Source organism: Aethalodelphis obliquidens, unplaced genomic scaffold (assembly GCF_003676395.1).
Source record: "Aethalodelphis obliquidens isolate GAN/ISIS:26980383/991018 unplaced genomic scaffold, ASM367639v1 scaffold14, whole genome shotgun sequence".
NCBI classification, from domain to species: domain Eukaryota; kingdom Metazoa; phylum Chordata; class Mammalia; order Artiodactyla; family Delphinidae; genus Aethalodelphis; species Aethalodelphis obliquidens.
Window position 1 is genome coordinate 6,587,070 of NW_020837958.1, and position 24,371 is coordinate 6,611,440.

Below are 24,371 nucleotides of genomic sequence, written 5' to 3' on the forward strand. Positions count from 1 at the left end.
ATGTTAAGGCTTCCCAGAGGGAAGGCTGATGTGCCTTGAAGGATGATTAGGAAAAAAAAAATTAAAACAGTGTCTATTCAGTGAAAAGTGGTCAAGTGTTCTTGCGGGGCCAGAGGTGCTTTTGTAAAAAGTATACAGAGTAGAGTAGATAGGACAGAAGCCTGGGCCCTGGGAACTAACAATCTGGGTTCAAATTCCAACTCTGTCACCTACAAGCTTGTCAAGTGCTTGAAATGCTATAAACTTGTTTCCTCAGATGCAAAAGGAGAGCAACAATAGTTCATACCTCATAGGTATTAGAAGGAATAAATTAAAGGAGATGATGCATATAAAGCATTTAGCACACTGCCTGGTCCCAAGTCTTGACATTCCCCCCTTCCCTCGCCCGGTTTCTTCCCCAGCTGCCAGGAATCAGAGCAGTGCGTCCCAAAGTGTGGTCTGTAAGCCAGCAGCCTCAGCAGAACCTGGGAATCTGTTAGAAATGCAGTCTCCTCTCTCCCCTACATCTACTGAATCGGAATATCTGGGGAGAGGGACAAAAGCGGGCTGAAATTTAATGAGCCCTCAGATAATTCTCAGGTATGCAAAAACCTGAGAAGCATTGCTTGAGTTCTTTCGAGGCTTAGTTAACACATCACTACAGAGAGGACGGTCACTGGCTGTCTGCAAGGTCCTCTTTTTCATTAGCCCACTGTAAAGACATTCTCCGAACAGAAAGTGTCATCCAGCGCTATAAACCACAGGACTAGAGCCTGCCCAATGCCCCCAGGGGAAGTAACTAAACTACCCCGCAGGGTAAAAATTCGCCAAACTGAGCCGCATGCGCAGGCGCAGTGCTCCGCGGGGCGGGCTGGGGGCGGTGTTTCTAGGGCCTTGGCAGGAAACGGGAAGCGGAAGCTAAACGTCATCTGCTCGGAGGCAGCGGCACAGCCGGGGGAGAGCCGCAGCAGGTAAAGGACGCTCTTGTGTGGGGAAAGGGGAATTACCCCTGTGGTATCTAATTATTTTCCTCGTAGCCTTTCTGACTGGGTGTAAACTACTTTCCATGAACATAAACACTGCCGCTAGTGAGGCCTCCATAGATGTCAGTATAGTGTCAGAAGTGACAAACGTTCAGTTTGAGTTCCGAGAACTCTCTCGTGTCACCGGAGATGAGAAATTTCAGGAGGTAGTGATGAAAGTGACAAAGTATATACATTCCCTGCCTGGGAAGAATGATGTGTTAGTGCCCATATTCATTTATACCAGCAGTGGCTTCTTCCCTTCAGTGGATCTTCACTCTTGGAACCAGAGCTCTGCTGAAGCAGTGGATCCAAGGAAGAAAGAAAGAAATTCAGTTGCTACAAGACTATGTTGAAGCCGTAGAGGAATAAAAGAGCACCTGCTTCAGCAGTCTGAGCCCAGCAAGCTGAGTTTTGTGGGAAAGTTGTGGATGGCAAGTTCTGAGTCAAGATGCATTGAATGTGTTTTTTGCTTGGGAACCCTGGCTCCGGGTGTAAGCTGTGGTCTGACCGCTGACCACATGGAGCTAGCTGAAGCCTTTATGGTGACCTGTTACTAGATGTATCATCAGTTTAGGAGTGGGGTGAGTCCAGAAATTTTGTACTTCAGCGTTAACCCCAAAGTGAGCCATAAGGATATGGGGATCTGGCCTGAAGACAATGTCAGTCTGCTTTGACTAGAGACAGTGGAGAGTCTGTTCTGTCTGTACTGTTCAGTGGGGACAAGGAATACCAGGATCAGGGGTGGGAGATTCTGCAGTATTTCAACAGATATACCAACATCCAGTCAGGTGTCTATTTTTTTTGTGGCTGCGTTGGGTCTTCGTTGCTGCGCGCGGGCTTTCTCCAGTTGCTGCGAGCGGGGGCTACTTTTTGTTGCGGTGCACGGGCTTCTCATTGCGGTGGCTTCTCTTGTTGCGGAGCACGGGCTCTGGGCGCGGTGGCTTCAGTAGTTGTGCCTCGCGGGCTCAGTAGTTGTGGCTCGCGGGCTCTAGAGCGCAGGCTCAGTAGTTGTGGCTCACGGGCTTAGTTGCTCCGCGGCATGTGGGATCTTCCCAGACCAGGGCTCGAACCCGTGTCCCCTGCCCTGGCAGGTGGATTCTTAACCACTCCGCCACCAGGGAAGTCCCCAGGTGTGTATTCTTCAATCAATAATGTTCAGAATCAAATCCCAAGAGACAAGATGAAAAGTTTCTCTCTATGATAAACTCTAGGTACATATATCTTCTCTTTTCAGATGACATGGACTTCCTCAACCTTGACAAATACGTATTTAATATAGAGGGTCATCCCCTGGCCATCTGGACTTCAGCTTAAAAGGCTTGGAACAACACCCAGTCGTGGGACTTTTCTGGATTGAACATCGTGTATAGTAGACTTTTCTTTTAAGTTATAGATAGGCAAGCCAATTGCTTATGCATAAAATGAGTCATCCGTTGACCTTTAGCCATGAGGATGTGCAGCCCAGTTGGCTACTGTGAGCCAGACAAATTCCAAATTCTGGGCTGAAGAGGTCAAGTCCAATGGGACAGCTGGGGTCCAGGACTCCTTGGAAGGCAAGGTACCTGTGGGTTTTTCAGGGCAGATGCTGGTGGTTTTGAATCTGTCCTCATGTATTTCTTTAGGTGGTAATTCAGATTGACTTTAGGGTTTCTTTTCGTCTGTGCTTTCTAGATCAGGACCACTGTAAGAAGGAGGAATAAAATCAGCAAAGTTTTGATTTATAGGAAACAAAACAAAAATCTACCAACAACACAAAATCCTGCCAAACAGCCTGATTTGTGTTGTCAGTTAGCTCCTTTTGGGGGAAACTGCACTGCTGTTGGGAGAAGAGAGAGGCTTATAACTGGTGACGTAGTTGATGGACGCTGGCAGTGGAGGCTAATGGGGAAGGCAGAGACAGACTAAATATGCCCTGTGGAAGGACAGGGCTCCTGTTGAGCTTGGTCAGCTTGTGATTTAAAAAGATATTAAGGAAAAAATAATTGGTTGCAATTCCAGTGACACTTGCCAGTGTCATTCTCACTATTAATTGAGTTACCATACTGTGCCCAATAAAGTTTTAACAGAGCGAAGCATGGCGAATTTGTAGACCCAGCAGGTTGCTTATTGGGGCTGCACAGTCTGACTTCTGCTATGAACATGGAAAGATGGGCTATCAACTTTACATTTACCCTCCAGCTGGGCTCTCTCAGCTGTTTGGAAGAGCCAAATATAGGCAGTAAGTGAAAGGAACAACCTAGGAACCCATGCAGTTAATAGTGAGAGAGAGGTTTAATAATGGTTATTTGGTTAGAGAGGTACTGTCTCAGAACAGTAGAGAAGCATTGTAGGACAGTGAATAAGAGCTCAGATTCTAGAGTCGGTGAGACCTGATTGGATAGTTTGAATTATTGTTCTGAAAATATTCCTCCTTCATACAGCACTGTGGAGTTCTATACTTCCCTTCTACACTGATGTTGGGTGTAGTCATGTGACCTGCTTTGGGATGTTAGCAGGGGTGATGGGAGCAGAGGCTTGAAATGTGTGAGGCTTGTGTGGTTGGCCTGCCCCCTTGTGCTTTGGTTATCCATCACAGGAAGGACGTGCTTCTGGTAGCCACTCTCCTTTCAGCCTGGGATCCAGAGTAAGATAATGGAGTCGACCTAACAATCTGCAGCTGAGGGTAACTTATCAGCTGAATCATAGTTGACCTGCGCATTCCTGAGCCTGAACATAAATGCTGTTGTAAGTCACTGAGCATGGGAGTGGTTTGTTATGTAGCTGGCCTAGACACTTGGCTACAAATACTCCCTCTGCTGCCTTCTAGTAGTACAGTTCTGGCAACATACCACTCTCTTTAAGCCTTAATTGTGTTATCTACAGTATGGGCAGTGTTATAACTATCACACGGGTAGCATTAAATGAACTAATACATATACATGTGTTTCATTATATCATGTACTTAATGAACATTAGGTATAGTTTAGAACTATAAGTATAATAATCATGGCTACAATTTATTGAGCACTTACTACGCTATGCCTGAATCTAATTCAGATAATTTGCCTCTTTAATTTTTTGATTGATATTCCTTGCAACTCCAAGAGATAATTATCAATGTTATCAATGTAGCATATTAATATTATTATTAATTCCCATTTTACAAATGAATGCTCAGAGAGGTTAAGTAACTTGCACAAAGTTGCATATATAGGAAATGGCAGAGTTGGGTTCTTTTTCCTAGTCTGCTTTACCCTGTGGGTTATATTCTTTGCAGTGTGCTAAAATGTTTCATCCAAGTTTATGACTACAACTAATGTCAGTATAGTGCACCATGATTAATGAGGCACTTTGACATTATCACATACAGTCCCTCCAATAGCAAAGGTGGACATACAGTGTTGTGGCCCCCAAGAAATTTTTTCTTCTTTCTGGCTGCCAGGAAATCACCTTGGAATCAACACATGCAGATCCCCCTCATTCAGTAGGATGGGTGTGACCACTTTAATATCACGTAGGGAGCATCCTTTTAGAAGGATTAATGTGTTTAAAGCCACAGAGGTTAGTTCTACTTAGAATGGTGGGGTGTGCATGTCTCAAATCCCTGGGTAGCCACTCTTACAAGGGTAGACAAGCAGCCCCATATTCTGAAGGCAGAGGCTGTAATCAGACCTTGTTAGTTTTGAGGGCATCAAAAGAAAAGCAGCCTGTTCCCCTGGTCAGGAAAGAAGGTGGATAGGTGGTTTTGGATCTGAGAGGCAGAGGATAAACAAACAAGAGTGATCCAGTACTCCTGGGGCCGGATAGTTCCCTGGAAAGTGGCTGTACGCAGGAACTACAAGTGTTGGTCGTTAGATCTATAACTGGCAGAAGTCCAACTTTGGGGCTTTGTTGGTTGAGCCTGACTTTAAAGGGACTGAGACGCACTTCTTTCGAAGAATGACTGCAGGCTGTGCTGGCATCTGGAGCCGTGAAATATCACAGCAGTAGATCCACACAACTTTGGTAAAGAACCAGCCCCAGCAAATAAACTAGAGCAGGCCTGTTGGCTAATCAGACTCGATTTTCTATTTCCCTGGGTAAGAAAAAACCTTTTTATGGGTCTCTAAAGCCCTTGAATTTCTTGAATAATTCATGGGAATAAGGAGCTTCAAGAGGGAGACACTGGCTTTATTGGTAATAAAGCTCATAGAAGTGATATGACTGTATTTGTATCTCACGTATGTGTAGCTCTTTGTATCTGTTATGTATAGTCAGGAAAACCAAAGCTTGGAGACATGCCCAGAGATTTACAGTTAAGAAGTGCTGGCACCAGAACGCAGATTCTGGTCTTTTGATTGTACTTCCTGCCCCTCCTGCCTGGTTCCCTCAATCTGCCTAGGTGGAAGAGCTCTGTACTTAGAGTTGTTGCCCTGCCTAGGTAAGACTCACATAAGGTAATGTACAAGTTTAACAAGATTGATGCGTTGAGGAGACATGAGAAGTTTATCAAAACAACTTCGAACTGAACATTGGATACCTCTGTTTATAATAGGTTTTGTTTTTCACGTTATAGGGTTTTTTCCGCTGGCCGCTTTACCTCACTTGGTCCTCGTATTCACACCATTTCCATACCCTCCTCCCCCCCGCCCACTTATCTGTCCCTTCTTTTGCCTCTCCATTTCTCTCAAGAAGAAAAAACAAATTCCTCTTATCTCATGGTTTTCTTCTTTGTTCCCTTGGCTCTTGCTTATACCCATGTCCCCAAGACTTCACCTTCTATCCCAAAGACTTATATCATTTTGCTAGCAAAGTCATTTCTCTTTCTAAGAGAGATACTGTCACCAGCTCTTTTTTTTAACATCTTTATTGGAGTATAATTGCTTTACCATGCTGTGTTAGTTTCTGCTTTATAACAAAGTGAATCAGCTATACGTATACATATATCCCCATATCCCCTCCCTCTTCTTACATCTCCCTCCCACCCTGCCTATCCCAGCCCTCTAGGTGGTCGCAAAGCACCGAGCTGATCTCCCTGTGCTATGCGGGTGCTTCCCACTAGCTATCTGTTTTACATTTGGTAGTGTATATATGTCCATGCCACTCTCTCACTTCATCCCAGCTTACCCTTCCCCCTCCCCATGTCCTCAAGTCCATTCTCTACGTCTGTGTCTGTATTCCTGTCCTGCCCCTAGGTTCTTTAGAACCTTTTTTTTTTTTTTTTTAGATTCCATACATATGTGTTAGCATACGATATTTGTTTTTCTCTTTCTGACTTACTTCACTCTGTATGACAGACTCTAGGTCCATCCACCTCACCACAAATAACTCAATTTCGTTTCTTTTTGTGGCTGAGTAATATTCCATTGTATATATGTGCCACATCTTCTTTATCCATTCATCTGTCAATGGACACTTAGGTTGCTTCCACGTCCTGGCTATTGTAAATAGAGCTGCAGTGAACATTGTGGTACATGACTCTTTTTGAATTATGGTTTTCTCAGGGTATATGCCCAGTAGTGGATTTGCTGGGTCGTATGGTAGTTCTATTTTTAGTTTTTAAAGGAACCTCCATACTGTTCTCCATAGTGGCTGTATGTTACCAGCTTTTAAGACAGTTTATTCATGCATCAAGTGGTGCATGCATTTCCCTTATTGAGGAATTACTATGTGTCAAGGGCTGTTCTAGGTGTTAGGAACACACCAGCGAATGAAACAAAGTTTATGCTTTTATGGAGAGAAATAAACGAGAGCACTTTGGTATGTAATATGGTGAAAATATAAGGAAAAAATACAGCAAAGGGAAAAATAAAGCATGGTAATGGAGTAAGGAGTCTTGGGGGAGAGTAGTTATTTCATATAAAATGTTTATATGTATATATATATATATATATATATATACACATATATGTATGTATATACATGTATATATATACACTGACAGAAGGAAGTGAGGAAATGAGCCATACTGATACTTTAGAGAACAGCATTCCTGGAAGAGGAAACATCAAGTGCAAAGGCCTTGAAGTAGAAGTCTGCTTAGCTGTTTCAAGGAAGAGCAGAGACCAATATGGCTGTATTAAAGCAAATGAATAGGAGTGGGGTGGAGTGTGACTGCTGTAATTCATAGTATTAAGAACCTTAAGGGTCATTGGAGGAATTACGGTCTTATTGGTATCTCTAGTATGTGTACTGTTTGTATCTGTTATGTACAGCTGGGGACACCAAAGCTGTGAATGAAATAGGAAGCCATTGGAAGGTTTGGAACAGAGGAGTGAGCTGAACTGACTTATATTTCTAAAGGATCTCTCTGGTTGCTGTCTTGAGAATAGATGCTAAGAAGCCAAGGACAGAATGGGGGAGCTAAGGTGGGACACAGAATAATCCATGCGAGAATTGAAGGTGCCTTGGTCCAGGGATGTTTGGTGGTGAGAGGGGTAAGAAGTAGTTGGAGTCTCTATGTAGTTCGAATGTAATGCTGGAAGAATTTGATGATTGGTTACCTGTGGTAACCTAAGGCAGAAGTGATAAGGACGTCTGAAGCTTTTTGGATGACCACTTTGAAGGATGGGGATACCATTCGTCAAATAGGGAAGACCATGGAAGGAACATGCTTGGTGGAAGGTGATCAGCAGCTTAGTTTTGGGCTTATGTAGCCTGGAGACATAAGCATGTAGATGTCAGTCAGGGAGTGGAACATTCTAGGCTCAAGTTCATTGGGGAGATCTGAGCTAGAGATATAAATGTTGGAAGCATCTGAAACTGATGGCTTTGAAAACCATGAAATTAGGTGACATCACCCAAGGAATGGTGATCATATTCAGAGAAGGAGAATGGAATGGAAAGGAGATGAGAAGACAGCAAAGGAATGGCCTCTTTTCTCCCCTAATTACCTACTTTAAAAATAGTCATTCATAAATATGAAAGTGAACATATTATTCAGTCTATAAGTGATTCTTGGTGCATATATTGTTAGTAGAACTTTTATAATAACTGGAGGCATGTAGTAGACACTTAATAACTATTAGTTGAATGAAGAGCGAATAAAAGAATGACTGAATTACTTCATCATCCTTCCCACATTGTCTGAGGCCCACAGAAGTCTTTTTAGCATATGATTTTGGGGTGCTTATTGCCGCTTTCTGTGTGCACTGGAGTGTACCCCAGACTACTAGAGGAGAATATTGTCCCTGAATGGTGCACTTCCTTATCCCTGGCCTCTGTGGACATGGGGTGATCTGTTCAGGCAGAGCTCTTTGTGCGTCAAGAGCCCATTTAGAACTAGTAATATCACCACTTTGGGCAAATGCCAAGACAAATCACTCAGACCGTAAGTGGAGAAGGAATTTTTTTGCAGGGGATGTTCAGGGAGTTGAGCTCTTTTGCTGAGAGCCCTGCAGCCTGCCCAAGACAGGGCAGATAGGCAGCTGCCTCACCTCATAGATTTCAATTTAGAAGCGAAAGGAAAATACAGTAGGATTCTTATTATATAAAGTTTTAAATATCACTGAACAGTCTCCCTCCTGCTCTCTGGCCCTGTTCTGACTTTGGAAAATAAGATTTTCATTTCTCTGTGGGTACTGGAAGCACAAAAGCCAGGGAGCTTCTGCCTCCAGTCCCTGGTCAATCAGTAGAGGGGAGCCCTTCTCTTTTTCAGCCCACATTTCTAACCAGCATGTCTGTTCCCTCTGAAGGGAGGGCCTGGTAGCATCTATGAGCCCCTATGGAGATACTAGAAGACTGTTTATTTCATATTTCACAAAGCCTACATGACTCCTTCCTGATATTTCCACCTGGGGGTGAATCTAATTGTCCTCCTATGATACAGAGTCAAGTCCATTTATTTGTAAGGCCTCTTCAGAGAAACCTTTGAGTTACAAAGAAAAAAAAAATCCTCTTGGACTAGCTCAAGTGAAAGTGTAGTTTGAGGTAAAGATCCTGTGACAGCGCATGGAAATCCAGGGAAGGCTGAGCAAACATAGCTCAACAATAGCAGAAACTGAAGTAGCTCCCGGGGACGGCTACTCTCTGTATTCATCGTCCCCTCAGCTTCCTGCTTGCCTCTTTCTCTCCTGAAGTCTCCTCATTTTTCACTTCTTTCCCAATCACATTTCCCTGAGTACCATTCTCTCAATAGTTGGTATGTATGTGTCCCCATAATGACCATCCCAAAGCAAATGTTACATGACCTTTAAGTACAAATGCTACTGCTCCATGAATGTTTCCAGTTAGTGAAATCCTCCCTGGGTGACTATAGCCAGTGTCAAGGTTATAAAAAAAAATTGTTGGCATTGGAAGTCACAGAAATGTAGCACAAATCTGGAATTAGTGGTAAAATCATGTGTACTTTGTGTCAGAGACTGACTAGTTGTTCATGAAACCATTTTCCGTTTCCCCCAGAGCATAGCTAGACTACATCCCCAGCCTTCCATGCAGGTAAGTGGGGCCGTAGGACTGAGTTCTGGCCAATGGACTGTGGGCAGATTCTAGGCAAATCTAGGCTTGGCCCACCTCCTGTGAGTGATTCTCCATTCTTTGTCCCCAGTTTACAGCTGAACTGAGAGGATTCCAAGGACTTAGAGCACTGTGGAGCCCAAGATGGAAGGAGCTTGAGTCACTGAATGACCCATTTCCCTGTGGTTAACTCGTACTGGACTGTGGTATGAGAACTTGCCTGTTTCTATGTTAAGTTACTTACATTTTGGAGTCGTTACAGCATTAAACCTCCTCTGACTGATATTTAAGTGTTACAGGGGTGGTTATCAAAACCAAAATATTTCCCTCCTGACTGGTCTCCGTAATAGACACACATGGGAATGTCATCTGTGCAAAAATAGGCCCAGGCAGACAAGATTATATTTAATGGGCCTTTTATTTCCTACAACAATCCCCTTTCATCCCTGATGGAGAAGGTTTCTGAGAGCAGTTGATGGGGAAGGTTGCTAAAAGCAGTTTCCGTGGGCCCAAGGGAATGTTTTATGATTATAGCAAAGGGTTAGTGGGTACCTGTGCAAGTATGTGTGGGAGTGTGTGTGTGTGTATGTGTGGTAAACACTGAAATAATCCTCTCCAACCATTATAAAACCTTCAACTCACCAACCTTTTCCTCCTTTCTTCCCCCTCCTCCTTCCTTTTCCTCCCTCCCTCCCTCCTTCCTAGATGCTTAATCTATGCTAGGCAATAGAATCTACTGGCTTAGAGTCTAGATGTTTCAAGCAACAGGAGCCCTTCCTGTTTTTACCAGTAATTATAGTTCATTGGAGTCATGAGATAAATAAGGTACTTTTTTGGCAGATAGAATTTTAGGAGATCTTATTGGTACCATTTCCTAATCCAAGCTTGACTCAGAGAATAAGGCTTTCACAAGATTACATAAGCTTTAAAATTACAATAACTTCTCACACTCTCATCACAACACCATACCCATTCACATCCATATGTCAAGATGTGGGTGTCGGGAACATTATTTCTATCTCGTGAGAATAGCATCATCTCCGTTTTTGATATCCGGATAGGCTAGGATCAAACTCCCACAGCATTTTCACTCCCTCCATCCCCCTCACTATGTCATAGTGAGTCTCAATTATTTATATTATGGAGAGATAAATTAATTTTTGTAAGGAATACTGAGTACTGTATACTTACACTGTATAGATATTTAAAAAGTAAAGATTTGGAGCACAGTAGTGACATGGTCTGATGTCTTCATTTTACAAATGAGGGAGGACACTCTCAGATAAAATGAAGAGAGGTCACACAGTGAACAAGTTGCTTTTCTGGGTCTAGAACTCTGATCCTTGAGACAAAATAGTAGTGGATGTACATTGTCCCTTTATGTCCTTTTCCTTATTTGTAAAACAAAGACATCAGACCATGTCATTTCATTTCCCTGCTCAAAATCTTTTTCTTTTCCAATAGGTGTAAAGTACTGATACATACACAGACCCTGACTGCCTGCATGGAGCAGGGATCCCCTCTGCCAATTAGGAACATCCATTCTGAACTCCTGCTTGATCAAGAAAGAAAATTCTCTTCTGTTACGTTTCTGAGATTTCAGTGTTGTTATGATACCCTGTTACAAGGGTGTTACCTTTAATAATAAAGGTGGGCAGTCTCGACCTCTTCTGACTGACCATAGTGATTGATTCAAGGAGTGGTCACACGTTTTAAGCGTGACCAATCAGAGCATTCCAGGAAACTTGCTATGTGACACAACAGAGATATAGTATTTTAATTTGGGGGGGAATCATAAGTTATAAAGGTAATATAAGCTGGAATTGCTGTGGCTATTCTTATTCCTTGTGAAAATAATGAAGCCAACTCAGAGAAAAGCAGAGATGAGTGATGGTAACAATGGACTGTGACACCATTTGAACACCTGGAATTATTTATGTCTAAATTCCTAGGCGTTGCAGCTATGTGAGTTAATTAATTTCTTTCTGTTTAAGTTAGTTTGAGTTGAGTTTCTGTGGCTTATAGCTGCAAGAGCCCTGGCTAATATAACCAGAAGCTAAAGTGGGAGTTGTATGTAATTGCAATGCTTTATGAAGTCTTAGAGTTCTCTGACTTTTTACCCTTACATAATTTTTATTTAATTAGCTACAATGTGAAAGAGTGAGTAACTGCTCATGGGGGAACCTGATTTGGTAACCTCTGGGTAGATTTCATGAATCCCTTTCAATTTCTAAATCCTTGAAGGGCCTGCCTCAATAGTAACTGGATTTTGTGTCTTGGTAGTTTGAGAGAACAAAACATTTCTGTATTTCCTTAAAATGATCTGAGCCATGTTACCACCCTTGCAATTTTCCTCTGAGCTTGCCTTCTCATCTTGTCAAGCCCTTGAAGCAGCAATAAATTAAAGTAAGCATCAATAAACATATTTCCCTTCAACTCTAGTTGCCGGAAGTCATTTCTCTTTGGTCTGTTGACAAGTAGCAGGCATGATTCCAGCATGGAATACACTGTAGAGTTATTGATTTTTGTGTGTTAATAGTAATAGAAACCTATTAAACTATCACCCTCTACTGGGACCTCTGCCTTACTCACAAAGATTACTTTCCCTTAAGAAGCACTCCTAGGCTTCTTGTGAATATCCACACTAATTAAAGTCTAAATCCCTTAGCTTGTTTGAAGTTTAAAATTCTCTACAAGCTGACCTGCACCTTACCTTCCAACCTTATTCCTGTCTCTGTCCTTTAGTCAGATTGCATTGCTTGTGTTTCCAGAACATACTTCTTAAATTCCCATTACTTTGCTTTTATTCGTGATGTTTCTTTTGCCTGCAGTGCCCCTTCTCTGGTCTTCCTCCTTTTGTCCATAATTACTCATCTTTCCGGGTCAAGCTGGAATGCCGCATTTTCCATGAGGCCTTTCTTGATAGCCTTAACTGGAATGAACCCCTCCCTGCTTGGAACTTGGCAGCACTTTGTGTGTGCTCCCCTTTTTTCAGTCACCACATTCATCACAGCGCTCGCACAACCCTAACCTCCGCAACCCCACGGTCAACCATCCCAATCTAATTCTCCCCAGTACAATGACAGCTGTCACCACTCTCCTCCCAGTAGCAAAACTGTGCAGTTCCAGAGGCAGAATTCAGCTTTAAGCTGTCTGAATCCCAAACTGGAGGTTTTAACCGCTGGGCTTTACTACTTTTTCCCATAGTACATAAATTGGTATTGATGAATATGTCTTATTTTCAAGATTGCATTATAACCTTCCAAAAAGCAGGGTCTTCATTTAACCTCGTGAACGCTTAGTGGAGGACCAGGCAAATGGTAGATGCTTAATAAATATTTGGATGGATGAATGGTGAAATGGAGATGTCCATTTCGGCAATGGTATTTTTTGCAGGAACTGAAAATTTTTTTTTCATTGGCTTTAGAATCCTGGGAGCAGTAGAAGAGTCTCTTTTCTAATTATATGTGATGTGGATATAATAATTAAATAATCTTCAACTGCGGGTTGGAGAAGAAAACTCAGAAGTACAGTGGGTATAAGAGGAAAAATAGTGTGAGAATAGTATTTGAAACCTAATCCATAGCCTGGATATGTAGTTAATTAAATTATTATGTGTTTATTTGAATTAATATATTAGAAGAGTGCATGGTGATATTAAATGATGTCATATATATTATATATATCTTGGTATCCTGGTTCAGGATAAATATCCCTTTCACTTTTTTCCCAAAGCTGCTGACTCCAAAGATCATTAATTCTCAAACTAATTTTCTGACATGACATCTATGCTGGATGATCCTCATGTGAACAATTTCTAGTGGGCAGACCATAATTCCACCCTTCTCCCACACAGCAAAATATGTCAGAAAGCTAACAATAAGGTGTATACTGGGCTTCCCTGGTGGCGCAGTGGTTGAGTCCGCCTGCCGATGCAGGGGACACGGGTTCGTGCCCCTGTCCGGGAAGATCCCACATGCCACGGAGCAGCTGGGCCCGTGAGCCATGGCCGCTGAGCCTGTGCGTCCGGAGCCTGTGCTCTGCAATGGGAGAGGCCGCAGCAGTGAGAGCCCTGCGTACCGCAAAAAAAAAAAAAAAAAAAAAAAAAAAAATTTATACTGTTTTAATTGTTATAATGATGTTCACATTCATGAAAAAAGCAATTGGTGATTTTGGTATTTTAACTATTATTGATAACCAATGGATTGTGACTGTATCTTCACGAGAATGGGGACATACTGCATTTCAGAACTTCTGCTCTCAGCATTTTAAAGCCCAAGCATGGCACTTCCCTGGCGGTCCAGTGGTTGAGACTTTGCCTTCCAATGCAGGGGGTGCGGGTTCGATCCCTGGTCAGGGAGCTAAGATCCCACATGCCTTGCGACCAAAAAACCAAAACATGAAACAGAAGCAATATTGTAAAAAATTCAATAAAGACTTTAAAAATGGTCCACATCAAAAAAAAAAAAAAGCCCAAGCAAGCAGTATCTACTTTTTTCCAGGAAGATTCCTGGCAGAGGTCATGGTTGTGCTGGGAAGTTTGGTGCATTTCCATTGACTGAGACTAAGTCTTAGAGCAAGATTTTGAAAAGTCTTTTCCTTCAGAGGTAGGAAACTGATGAAGGGAGGGCATCGTAGAAGCTAAAGAACTAACGACAAATGAAATGTAGCATTGGATCAGATCAGTACATCATCTAACCCAGAATTTTGCCCTAATGTGGATATCAAGTCACAGCTAGTAATTTTAGAATAGTTGCTCCTCATTATGGGTAACATGAAAATGATTATAAACATTTTAAGGGCAAGGGCTGGGCTTTATTATAATTTTGGAGTTTCACGTTACTACCTAGTACAGCTATGTACAATGGGAGCTAACACTTATTAAAATCCTACAATGAGATAAGCCTGTATTGGGCTATGGTTTCGTGTAATTCTCTCAACAGCCCAAAGAGGCAAATGCTCTTTATCCACACTTTGAAGATGAAGAAGTTGAGGGTCCATAACAATTCCCCAAATTCCCGCATCTAGGAAGAACATTGGATGAGAATGAGAGCTGTGTGGGAAGGATAGAGAGGAAGGAATCCAGCCTCTGTGGAAGTGCTAGGATATCCCAGGCATCTGTTTGGAGGTGTTTCTGGTGTGAAGAATAGGTTTTAAAGTCAGACAGACCTGGATTAGAATCACTCACTACCTATGTGTCCTTTATGAGAACATAAGTCAAATACTCATTACAGTGCTTGACACACACTGAATCAATGCTAGCAAGAGTAATTGTAATTATTATTGCTAACAAGACGAGATATTGGGTCGGTTTGGTTCTAAGGTCTGCACACTTTTGTATTATACTATATATCCTACTATGACTCCCACATATTTGTTTAAATGATATTTAAATATTTGTTAAATTAGGATTCCCCCTAATTTCTTTTTAACAGTTTCTTTTAATCACTTATCATGGCTGTATTCTCTGCATATTTATCTACAGCTATAACCCTGGTGGTAGTAGAGCCTCAGCTGAGCCCTAGGCTCAGAGTTTGATTCCCCTCGTTGCCGATGGTCTCTATTTAGTTTTGTGATGGGTGAATTTTATGGATTCCTGTAAAGGCTCCGTTTTAGAAACTGGATCCCTGGCTGTCAGTCAGGAGCTTGAAAGTGGTCTCCTTGCTCACCTTTCTGCCTCTGTAAATGCAGTGACTTGCCAGTCGCCATTAAGACATAATGAGTTTGGAGAATCTATTAACACAGTTTGCCGCTGATTCACACTTGTCAGTTTGCTTTTTTGTTCCCTGTCAGGAAGTTTAAAAATTTGTGGTCATTTATCTGGTATGGTAGTAAAACTTTGGTCCTCTCCCATATAGTCTCATGGGCTTTTATAAGTCAAACACCAATTAGATTTATAGGCTATAAAGACCCCTACTTTGATTCTTCCCTAAAGTAAAGCTAAGTTGATATTGGCTAGTCTAGACATAGATTTGGTAGTTAGGAGAATAATATTCTTGGGTTATATTCTATATTTGAGCCTATCCAAAACATTTCTTGAACTTAAAGGGGATGGATGACTTTAAAGATCCTGTGTTTAATTCTCGATTATTGTTGATTGGAATACTTGCTTGGAAGAGAGAGTAAGCAAGAGACAATATGGTGTGATGACAAAGAGGAAGGATTTTGGAGTAAGACTGACCTAAGTTCTGATCCAGGGTGTGCCACTTAGGAGCTGGGCCACCTTAAAAAATACCTTAACCCATGGAAACTTGAGTTTTCTCATCTGTAAATGGAAATAAAAATAGTACTTATCTCATATGGTTAGCATGAAGAGTCAATGAGAAATTCCTTGTAACTGGCTTATATTATGCCTGGCAGAAGATAGGTTCTCAATAATTAGAAGCTACTGTTATTACTTTGTATCAAGAGAGACCACTGTGTACCAATTACAATTCAGTACCAGTAAGTAACCCCTTTAAAATGAACAGTCATATCTACAAGGGTAGAAGCTAGGCCTTCCAGCAAGTGTTAGGTTAGTTTTGTTATAACCTAGCTTCTCTCCCCATGTGAGCTTTTGACCTTGGGAGTGTTTCCATAGGTAGTGTGACCAACTGTCCTGGTTTGCCTAGGACTGAGGGGTTTCCTGAGATTTGGGACTTTCAGTAAACCGGGGGAAAGTTTGAGCTTGTCACTCTATCACAGGTTCTGTTTCTCAGCTTTGCTGGATCTTGGTCTTAGTCATGTTGCTCCTTCTGTATCTTGGTTTTCTTCTCCAACTTTACAACTTCCCCACAGACTTATATAGAAAAGGCAGGACAACTACTTAATTTTTTCCTTTCATTTACCAGTTTTTAACAGAATGAGTTGGTTCTCTACCATTCTTTGAAAGTTACCCATGAACTTTTTTTGTGTAAAATTACGATCTCATGCATTTAAATGTATATGATGTGTCTAAAATAATTGCAGTTATTATCTTTGTTAATACTCAGATGGTCCCAAATTTGGACAGTGGAAGCTTATTCAAATTTGGTTCTTTAATCTTTTCAACATGATCCATGACAAAATCCATGTTTCCATGCCATGGAAATTCTTGTTTTCAATGACAAGATGGGAATTTTATGCCCTAGATCTAGATTCAGCCATTTCTCCAAGAATACCTGTTTCCTTTCAGTGGGAAAGTTTTGTGGGGCCACTGTGTGGATACTAGGAGTGCTCATTACTACCGGTTGGGCTGTTGCTTCTGGACCTTTATAGAAACTTAGGGAGTAGTTTAGAAAAAGTATTTCATAGTCTTATATCGATTCTTTCAATTCAAATTTAGGATTACAGCATTTTTGCTTAATCTTATCAATTTTACATCTGTGTGTTTTCATCCAATGTGCAAATCCTTGTGCTCAGTATCACCAATACAATAAGTTGTTAACTTTATCCTGCACTACACAGAAATCAGTCTCAGAATAACAGTACCAAAACTACTATCAATGATAGGATGACTCAAAATAATTTTAAAAATTATTTTTGTATATTTCCACTTGGAATGCACAGCGAAGTTACTATAATTTACTTGTAATTATTATTCTTTGATGGTTATACCACTAATTGTGTATAGTTAGGCTAATTTATTTAATTAAATTTTAGGACTTGCTCTTAGTTTAATTTTATTTTATAATTAGGTAAAATTTTTACACTATTCCAAAGTATAATCTGTAATACAAGGTGTTTTCCAAGAATTCTAGCTTCAAATCCTGTCTCTTGCAGTCTATTCCTTCTCAACTCTATAAGTAATCTTTTAAAAAAAATGTTGACTTAAAAATTTTTTAACTTAAAAAATTTTTAATATAAGCATATATGTAAGTACATAAATAAGCACACACACGTATAAAGTGATTCATTATATGTTTAATTTTTTTACTCGATCTGTTTTGTCTCTTTTTTGGGGTAAGTTTTTTCATTAATTTTGGGAGGTTTGTATTTTTGTTCTGACGGTAACCTTTTACTGAAATACATTTCTGTAATACTCTTAGTCTCCTCTTTCCTTGGTCTGTTTCTTATTTGTTCCTAACTATAAGCATTATTGATATCAGGTGGTAACCTTTTCTTTCCACTCCCCCTTTACATCAAGCATCTGATTTGAAGTAGTGTTCTTTTATTCTCACTTAATATCTATAAGACAATCAGTGGGTTTAATCTACTTTTCAAGCACTCTTTCCATTCTATGCTAGTTTTTGATAATTGTACTATGTCTACATTGTAAGAGCATATACCCATTATACTGTCTTCTTTATAAATATCGTTTAATCTTAGTTTTACAGGTAACTACATATTTATGCTCACCTTTAGGCCTTGGGTCCATTTATTTCTATCAATAGTTATTTTGATATCTGAATCTTGGTCCATAAGAGGTTCCTCAGGAAAGGATTAAAGGAACAGCATTCCCTTAATTATTGCATGTTCATGTAATTCTGTGTCTACCTTTATACTTAAATTGTTTTACTGAACATAAAAATCAATTTTTGACCCAGTGTTTTACCTTGCGAGTCTTAAATATGCCAGTTTTGTCGTCTAGCAGCCTGTTATGCTATTGAGAAGTTTGATGCCTTCCTGAATCTCATTCCTCTGTAAGTGACACATTTCTTTCTGGAAACTTGTAGGATCATCTCTTTATGACTGATGTTTTGAAATTTCACACTAATGTGCCACGATGTAGGTCTTTTGTCATTTACTGTGTTGGGTGCTCAGTGTGCCCTTTCAATGTGGAAACTCAAGTCTTCTTTGCAAGGGAGTGTGTGTGTGTGTGTGTGTGTGTGTGTGTGTGTGTGTGTGTGTGTGTGTGTGTGTTGGGGAGATTGACTATTCCGAATGCTGACATTTAGCCAATCTTCCTGTTTTCAGACCTGCAGCTCTTTGCTAACATCATTTGTATCTGTGACTCTCAGCTCTGACTGAGCCTCTCTGGGGTTCAGTGAAAAATCAGCCCTTTTAACCTCCACTTTTCCTTCTGCATGCACTTAGGCAGTGACCTCTTCCCCTCCTAACTTCCCTGTCTCTTCCTCTTTCTATCTTCCAGGAATTTATTGCACTATTATGTTTGGTGCTATCTCTCTTATTCTCTTTGTCATTATGAATTTATGTTTTTTGATTCCTTTACTATAATTTTGAGAGTCCTGAGAGAGACAGTAATTAAAGGTATGTTGCCAGTCCTCCATCGTTAGCTGCAAGTACTAGGGTTCTTTGGATTTATTTTGAAAGCCACGAGGAAGTCAAAACTCTTGAATGATGTTTATAGGTAAAAAAGCTTTTAACTTACATTAACTAAAATCTGGAAGAAAAGAGAGAACAGAATACAACTTTTAATCATTTGTTTAAAGAGAGAAAAATGGACATATGCGTTAGATTTCAGGAAGAGAGTGAGTAAGGAAGGGGGCAGGAGAAATGTAAGTGTGATTGTGTAAAATGACACTCATAATGCTGTGACTGCCTCCCAGGGAAATGAACTCTTGAGCAGTGAGTTTCAAGTCTGTGTCTGAAAGCCAAGCCTGTTTCTTAATTTGGACTTAGTGTGTTGGTTGTTTATGTCAGGCATATAGCAGTTGATGGTTCCATTATAGAATATTGATTGCACTTAATGAGCTTGAATGAATAGGCTCTGGCTCCATGGGACAATGAATAAAGTTCAATCCAGTTCAGTCTTGTTCTGTTGTGTCCCTGCTAATTTTCCACTCTCATAGCTGAGATCTGTTGGGAAGTAGATTTCCTAAAAATGTAGTAGATTCATTTATCTGGCTTTCTTCTTTGCCTTTTTTTTTTTTTTTTTGCAGTAAACCTGTGTCAAGGCTTGGGACTGGGGAAGGAGTAGTAATAGGAGCCTGTTTTCCTTGAATGAGAATTTTCATGTTTGGCATTTTGGCAATTTTTAGGAACTCCACATCGGAGATCATAGGCTTTCTAGTAAGTACAACTAGGAATTCTTACAGCATGAGAGTACATTTATTTTGGAGGTAGGTTGTAGAGAGTTGGAGGGCATGTTCATATGTAAGAATGATTTAAGGTTGGTAAGACCTGGAATAAGTGTTTACCTTGTCCCTGCATGATAGCGAAGACAAACTAGAGGGTTTTTGCTTATTGTTTTCAAATTGTTGTTGGTCTAGACTAAGGGTGGGATGTGCCTTTTAGAGATGATTAGTGCTTTTGATGGAGGTTCATTCTTTAATGGGTTAACGTCTGATGGACATTTTAGAGATAAATAAGTTTTTAAGGACTTACATGTGCCAAGAAGTGTCCTAACCTTGAATACATTAACTAATTTAATCCCAAAGAAGGAGTTACCATTATTATTAGTCCCATTTGACAGATGAGGAAACTGAGACGTTGAGGATTTAAATAACTTGTCTAACACCTCATGGAGCTAGATTAGAAATGAGGAGGCCTGCCTCCAGAGCCTGTGCTCCTAAGCATTATGGTATACCACCTCTCTAGCATCTGGAGATGGTAATTGCCTTAATGAAATGTTAGGGAGGCATTCACATCTTCTATCCTAAGGTGTTTTTATTTGGCTCTAATGATGTTGTGAACTTCAGTAGAGGTTTTGGTTTGACAAACCTCCCTCTCTCTGTTTTATAATAGGGGAAGGTAAAATGGCAGGGTATATGTATTCATTAAAAATAGTCAAATATACACAGATATTTATATGTATGCATTTATTATAATTGGTTATTAGAGTGAATAAGTACTCAATACACTTTAAAAAAATAAAGATGACAATGACACTAAGAAATGAGCAGACTATAGTAGAGGGCCAGGAATGGTGCTATGGGGAGATAATACGGCACAACAGAGGTTGATTAACACTGTGACTTTGGATAAATGTCATTCTTCTCTTGGCCCTTGGTCTTCTAGAATGAGGGGATTGGATTAGATTATTTACAACAGTTGTCTTAAAACTGTTCTGTAGCGCTCCAGGGTTCTGGGGTATACTTTGTGGCTACAGGGAAAGAAAGCCATAGGGAAATTGAACAGAAAGCACTGTCTTCCCTTCCCCCAATCCAGGACTCACTCAGGACAGTTCTGCTTTTAGTAAATTTATAAACTGAGATTATCTGTAGGATTCTGTATGACCAAAGGGTTTTGTTGCTAAAATAAGTTTAAAAACCACCAAATTCATAATTTATATGTTCTTCTAGTTCTAAAATGTTACAAATTTATGTTACCTAGACTGTGGTTGACAAAACTCATGTGGGCCTCCGTCTGCCCTTGCTTCCACAAATACACTTTTGTTATGACTTTCCTTTCTCTTTTGGGCATGGTTAATTTTTACCATTGTTTAGAATGGTGAAGTCAACAGTTACAAAAGAATTATTATCCTTGTAAATCTATCAGTTTACTTTTCCCTACACATCCATGAAAGAACTTGGCCAAATCTTTCATGGTTATTGTTATGTCTATTTTCAGATGAAGGAACTAAAAATAGAGAAAACTACTTTCCCACATTTATATTTCTAATGAGTTGTGAAGTTTGAACAGCAACACCTTGCTGCATTTACTTATAGTGGGCCTTTGAAATAACCATGGTTTCTGGTCAGTGTGCCCTGTGTTTCTGTACTGCTTCTGGTTTTGTTGAAGTTCAAGTGCCTGCCCATTGGTGATAAATGGGACATTTTTACTTCATTTCTTATCACTTCTATCTTTTTATTTCATGAGCCTGAACCATCAAACTTCTTGAAGTTTTCTGAAACCTTCCATGCTGTTTCACTTCTCCATGTTGTCACATATACTGTATTTTCTGCTCTGAATTCACTTCCTCTCTCTCTACCACTTCATCTGCCTTTAAAACTCCTATTCATTCTTCAAAGACCTTGTGCTATCATCTTGTTCTTGATGGGACCACCACTGAAGTTGTACACATCAAAATGCACTGTCACTAGTTGGTTATTTGTCTGTGGCTGTTGAAAGGGCTTGAACTATTACCTGTACTCCTAGAACTTGGCATTCAATATGTGCTGGACAGATCGCTATTGGTGAATCCTTTTAGCTGAATATAAAATCTCATAGTGGTATACATTCTCATTATTTTAAACACCATGTTTATGCTGGCAACAACCAAATTTATTTCTTCTCACTCTTAAACTCCAGATTCATATATTCATCTGTTTACTTGACATCTGCACTTGGGATGTCAGATAGACATTGCAAACTTAACATGTCCCAAACTTAACATCCCCTGTAGGATGACCAACTGTCCTAGTTTGCCTGGAGCTGGGGAGTTTTGTGGGCCACAGGACTTTCAGTATTAAACCCAGGAAAGTCTCAGGTAAACCAGGGTGGTTGCACCCTAACTCCCCTTGGGTGTAACTTCTACTGTGCCATATTGTCTCCTCACAGCACCATTCATGGCCCTCTGCTATAGTCTGCTCATTTTTTCATGTCATGTGGTCATATTTATTTTAAAAAAGCATACTGAGTACTTATTACTTCCAATAACCGGTTAGTAGTACATGCACATGTTTAGATACCTGTGTATATTTGACTGTTTTTAATGCATATGTATACCTTGCCATTTTACCTTCTTCCATTATAAAACAGAAATAGGGAGGTTTGTCAAACCAGAACCGTTACTGAGGTAATACAATGAAACATCCCTCAGAGCCAAATCACATCATAGAATGGAAGATCTGGATGTTTCCCTAACATTTTATTAAAGCAGCTGCCATCTCTGGATGCTAGGGAGGTGGTATAGCACACAGACACTCACCATCCAACTGGCACAACTTCCAGTCTTTCCCATCTCTATTGGTGGCAACTCCATCCTTGCAGTTGCTTAGGCCAGAAACTTTAGAGTCATTCTTAACTCCTCTTTCTCTCACATCTCATATCCACACACACAGACACTCACCATCCAACTGGCAATACTTTCAGTCTTTCCCGTGTCAATTGGCTGCAACTCAATCTTTGCAGTTAAACTGCTCAAGCCAAAAACTTCGGAGTCATCCTTAACGCCTCTCTTTCTCTCACATCCCACATTCAATCCTTCAGTAAATCTTTTTGGTTTTGCCTTCAAAATCTAGAATTCAATCTGGTTACACTGTTTAAAATTGCAACCAACAAACCATCTCCAGCTACCCCCTTCCCAATCTCCCTTACCTGGCTCCATTTTTATTTCTTTTTGGGGGCACTTACTACATGATTTACCTGTTTATTATGTTTATTATTTATTGTTTATCTCCCCAGAGATTTTCCAGGGGTCTTTTTTCTTCTCTGATGTATCTCAAGTGTCTAGAACACTTTCTGATACATATTGAGTGTTCAATGCATATTTATTGAATTAATAGATAGTTCATAAGTTTTAAAGTCAGAGTTAAGGTTCCTTTTCTCTCTACTGTTTATTGAACACATTTTTCAGCCATTGTTCTAGGTGTTTTATGCATACATATATATGTATATATATGTGTATATATATGTGTGTATATATGTGTGTATATATATATATATAATTTAATTCTCACAATAGTTCTCAGAGGTTGCTTTCATCTTCCTTCATGGAGATTAATTAACAGAGATAATAAGTGGTGAAGCCAGCTTTGAACCTAGGTCTGTGACTTCAGAACACAGATGTTCAACCACTGTCATGTTGCCTAACGCATAGGCCAGCTTGATCTGACCGGATAATTCTAGGATTCTGCTTCATTAAATCACAGTATCTTCTGTTGTTGCTTAAATCAACATGTTCTAATTAGAGGGCAGAATGGTGTCACTTACAAGATCTGTCTTTGTGAGGAACTGTGGTGGATGGGAACCTGTTAAAATGCCATAGAGCAAACAGAATGCTTATTTGGAATAAGTTTCCAACTTACTAAATAGTACTGCTAATGAAAAAGAAAAAACACATTTAACAATTTTCACAGTAGTTTAAAACCTATTGAGCACAATAAGACAAGCATTTAGCTATATAGAGGGACAGCTTGAGCAGTGTTGTGGAAAGGGGAAACTATTTAAAAATATGACCATTTAAAAAATTTAGTTTGTCTCTCCTTCTCTTTTCCCATCAGTAATTAAAGTTCTTGACTTGTTTGAAAATGGCTCAGATATAATTTCATTTTGTTAAGCACCTCAATTTTTCAGCTCAGGAAAAAAGGCTATTAGCAATTTGCATTATCCATCATAACCTCCTTCATAATATGAAATTTATATGGGAAATGCTAATTGGACATTCATCGTCGTAAAGATAATGATTTCTGTACTTTTGGTGGTGATAATTAAGATGAAAGATGAAAATGATATGGGGTGAAAGTCAGATTTTTAAAAATTTTCCACTGGTTGGAGTCTGGGGAAGGCATTCTGTTATTTGTTTCAGATGGGTGACAGTGGAGCGCAGAGCCATAGGGTCATGGAAGGGTATGTAAATTGGAACCGCCTTGATGTCTGGGAAGTCCTCAATTACCTAATCCCAGGCAGTTAATCCAGTACCAGATGAAAAAGGTGAGAAATGCTGTGCCTCTCAAAGACAGATGTATCTGAAAATATCTCTTCTGTTTTAGCCTGTTGCTTTATGGATAAGAGTTCCACCGAGGTGCTCTCTCATCAGTCCTGTTCCTTGCTCTGTGATGGGAATGGATAGTTGAAATTGACTAACATTATTAAGAGTAATAAGCGTGACTCCAGTAGGCTTTTCCATCTAGCATCATTGCATCTCTTGGCTTGCCAACGTACTCAAGATTTACCTTTTGGAATTGACTCCTGATGAACAAGGTATGGTCAGGGTGGAAAAGGAACCTTGTCTTATTTGCCCATCACATTCCTAAAATGGTTTTAAGTGAAGCAGAAGTCACTGAATTTTCTACATGCAGGGAGTTGGATGGGAGTTGAATTTATTGGAACTTGAGGAAAATGACACGGGCATTCTTTTAAATAGAATTCCATTCAAAGGCTTTTCAACTAAATTGGCAGATGTTTATTGGGCATCTGCTATAGTCTAGGCAC

The 24,371-nt window shown here is 40.2% G+C and overlaps 1 pseudogene; it reads left to right on the forward strand.

Annotated features, from left to right (window-relative positions):
- The first annotated feature begins 1,045 nt into the window (after window positions 1-1,045).
- LOC113625149 (endoplasmic reticulum mannosyl-oligosaccharide 1,2-alpha-mannosidase-like) lies at window positions 1,046-2,553 on the forward strand (annotated as a pseudogene).
- The last annotated feature ends 21,818 nt before the right edge of the window (window positions 2,554-24,371 follow it).